Raw genomic sequence first — 4,028 nt, 5'->3', positions numbered from 1 at the left:
TCAGAGAGAGGGAGACACAGAATCTGAAACAGGCTCCAGGCTCTGAGCTGTCAGCACAGAGCCCGACGCGGGGCTCGAACTCACGGACCGCGAGATCATGACCTGAGCTGAAGTCGGACGCTTAACCGACTGAGCCACCCAGGCGCCCCAACACCACCATGTTAGTTCTAATGTGTGGTAGCCAAGCCCATCTTCCTGTGGGGCCCTCAACAAAGGAAGAGTCAATTACTGTTAAAAGCTTTGGGTTATTAACATAGAATTTGTACTTGTAGTTGCCTGCTCCCCAGATTCACAGAAGGACAAAATTACGATGAATTTTGAAAGACTCCCCCGCAACTAATGAAAATACAATTAATGAAAACAGAAGACCTCACTGGCCTTAATGAGAAGGCCTGAGATGGATTTAATTGCTGGGCCTACCCCAAATGTTCTGTTAGATTCACACCGTGGAAGAGCCAACATGGATATAGTGGAGCGTGGACATGACATCAATAAGACATGTCAAAGCTATTCATCACTTTGACGTTTCATGAAAGCCCTGACAGAAACCACGCAGTCCCTCATGACCAGTTGGATATCTTGCTATGTTCCTAAGGCAGCTTCTGCAGACCTGAAAGAGCAGGCCAAAGAGTGCCAGCGTGTCTTTGTCCTCTCGCTCCAGCTCCCTGGCTGCCTGGATCACAGCATGCATTATCTGGATCGAAGGGATGACCCTTGTCCAGAAGGCTGGATGCACAGGTGGAAGATGCCACAGCCGGCACCAGTGACACCTGAAGAATGAGCCAGGTGGAGATGAGCTAAAAAGGAAAGGGAGCTTTAGGAGTGGGCCTAGGGAGAACGGTGGTTGGGGGTATTTATATAGAAGGAATGGATAGTGAAGTCATTAATGATTCTGAGAGAGACAGAGAGGGAGAGAGAAACCATCGCAAGCACCCCACGCCCAGGGCCTACATTGTAGAGAGTAAACACTGCACACAGAGTACATTTCCCTGATAGGAAGCTCTGTACAAAGGTCCCAAAGCAATTCCTTAAAAGTCCTATGTCATGATGAGCTTAGAAAGATCTAGACATGGAAATGTAGCAATGGCCGCAATGGGTATAATAAACCCGATTGGCTGGCCTGAGTTTTAACTCCCTGCAATGGTGGTTCTCTTCAGATAAGGAGCCCTGAGCAACCTTTTCCTTCCTTAGGTCTTTATAGGGGTATCTTATTATATAGTAATAATAGCCTGCACAGTGCAGAAAAGCACAGTGAAAGATAAGTGCTCATAAGCAGTATGGTGCAGTAATTAAGAGCCCAGGATCTGGTAAAAATCTCAGCTCTGTCACTTTCTACCCTTAAGGTGATAGGACAAGCTAATTAATCACTTTGCACCTCAATCTTCTCATCTCAAAAATAGAAATAATAATGAAAATAATAGTATTTGCCTAGATCAGTTGTTGTGGAAGAGAAACAAGGTAAGTATATAATGTGCTTAGCATGACCCTGGAAAACAGAAAGCTTCCAATAAACTCTAGCAGTCATTGTGTGTGTGATTACCATTGTTATTACCAATTTTATTACCAATAAATTACCAATACTAATTACCAATATTATTACCATTAATAATATTAATATTATTATGACTCCAGCTTATCTTCTACTTCCCACATTTAATCTGTTAACAAATCATTCACTATAAAATCTGATGTCTACCTTGGCCCAGATTTTTGTCATTTTGACTGAAAATATATACGCCTGTTGGTCCCCAGTCTCATTCTTCTTCATCTCAAACTTTTGACCAAGCGTATATCCGGAGGTAAGGATATGGCGAATGCACTTGTCATTTGCATTATCTGACAGTGTGAATATTTGCTTCCCAGAAGCCTGATATGGAAAACACATAGCACCGCTAAAAGCATTAAATAAAATGGAGTTGATATGGTTACACTAATCTGCACTTTCTAAATTTATTGATGGAGGCAAAGAAAATAGGCTGGCGTGGATTTCGTACAATTTTGGATCACACTAACCTAGATTCAAACAGTTCGTTCAGCTAAAAATATTGTTTCCTCCCATGAGGTTCCCAATTTTGCAGAGAAAGATGCCTCTGAGAAGTACAGTACTTGATACAGTGAGTGGTCTTGTATTCCGGAGGAGAAATTACACAAGGACATCACCACCACATTCTCCAGAAGTAGAGATTCTTTGGCACTGAGTCCCAACCGACGTAGGGTCCCCTGAAGTACAGAACAAATGATACCAGCAGTGCAGCCAGCCTCGGTGGAGTTGACGACAGAGGGTGTCTTTGTGTGGTCAATGTTGACTTCCTTTTGTGGCCAGGCCCACTGAGTTGGGTGTGACAGAAGGCAAGAAAGAAACCAGACCCACAATTAACAGATGGCTGGCCCAAGCCCAAGGGGGAAAGAAACCACCTCAGAAGCCTCACAGAAAATATTTGCCTGGGAGGCTCTTCCTTAGAAGGATGTTGAGGGTTGTTAAATGTATCCTGCTGTTAGGCAAGTGAGAATTTTACTTGTTTCTTACACAGAAAGAAACACCAGGAAGAAAAGCCCTGCTCTTAAGAACAGTCTTTTAATTATAAAAGTAGAAAACATGTTTCTTTCTAACACTTAACATTGAACTTCCTTCATCATCCCATAAGCAACCTTGCGGATGTCAGGTGGCAAGTCCTCAGGATCACCTATACCCATCCCTGTCTGCTCCCTCTTCAGCAGGGAGACATCTCAAGCCACATTTCATTTCTGTAGTGTGGAGGCAAGTGTCACACATTTCGTAGGTAATTCAGTAGATACCAGTGGGATTAATGTTTTAAAATGAAACCATCAGGGGCATCAAGATGGCGTCTGCCAGCAGAGTTGTTCAGGTAGTCAAACCACATAGTCCATGAATAAGGTTCCCTGACAGAAGAGACAATCCTAAACTCAATGTATCAAAAGTTTTGAGCTCAGCAGGACTCCCATCTCACTCTTCTTCAATTTCACAGCGTTCTAAGGGCAGGAAATCACCAGATTTGCTGATTCATCAGGGTCCACTAGACACTGCAGAAATAATAAAAACATTACGTCAGAAATACAGAAGGAAACTTGTGTCTCGAGAAGAAATTGAATTTATCCAACGTGGAGGTCCAGAATAATCACTGACGGTGTGGCTGCTGTTTGTAATCAGACAAAAGAATGGTCTTTACAATAAAGGACTTCCAAAATGGCACATGAAAAATTACACATTAAACAACTTGAATAAATATTCTGTAAGGAAAAAAAAAGGAAATATAGAAGATTTAGATGGACATATCTCCTAATATATGTATCTTGGTCAGCTTCTCCACAAACTTACCTATTTGCTTATATTCTTATTAAAGTATACATTTATAAAAATTTTTAAAGAAATTATCAGCTCTGCTGTAACCATCATCCTTATTTAAATTCACTGACCTTTATACCAAGGCCAAATACATTTTCATCTTTATACTTTGTTAAAGCCATCTATGTAAAGTTGGCAGAAAAACCTATATAGTAACTTATAGGTAGTAATAGTCTCCACGTGTATTTTATTTTTTTAACCCCAAATCTCAAGGCATTTTAGAAAGAAACATTATTGCATCTTTTATTTTTAATGAAAAAAATAAAATAATGATAAAAAATGAATGTCAATCTAGGGGCGCCTGGGTGGCTCACTCGGTTAAGTGCCCGACTTCAGCTTAGGTCATGATCTTGTGCTCCGTGAGTTCGAGCCCCGCGTCGAGCTCTGTGCTGACAGCTCAGAGCCTGGAGCCTGCTTCAGAATCTGTCTCCCTTTCTCTGCCCCCTCCCCTCCTCACACTCTGTCTCTGTCTCTCTCAAAAATAAATAAACATTAAAAAAAATTTTTTTTAAATGAATGCAATCTAAATAATAGTCAATAAAAAGTTAGCAAATTCTGGTAATTGATAAAAGAGTATACTATGCAGTCATTAAAATTATGATATAGCTTTACATTAACAGAACACTATCCTTGGAAATTTTATTAAAAAAAAAGTAAAAGCAGT

At 40.9% G+C, this 4,028-nt stretch overlaps 1 pseudogene; it reads left to right on the top strand.

The window, feature by feature from the left end:
* Positions 1-529: 529 nt before the first annotated feature.
* Positions 530-3,137, top strand: LOC128777772 (alpha-ketoglutarate dehydrogenase component 4-like; annotated as a pseudogene).
* Positions 3,138-4,028: the final 891 nt, after the last annotated feature.

Source organism: Panthera pardus, unplaced genomic scaffold (genome assembly GCF_024362965.1).
Source record: "Panthera pardus isolate Hobbes unplaced genomic scaffold, ASM2436296v1 HiC_scaffold_17, whole genome shotgun sequence".
Taxonomy (NCBI): domain Eukaryota; kingdom Metazoa; phylum Chordata; class Mammalia; order Carnivora; family Felidae; genus Panthera; species Panthera pardus.
This window is presented reverse-complemented; position numbering and strand designations above follow the sequence as displayed.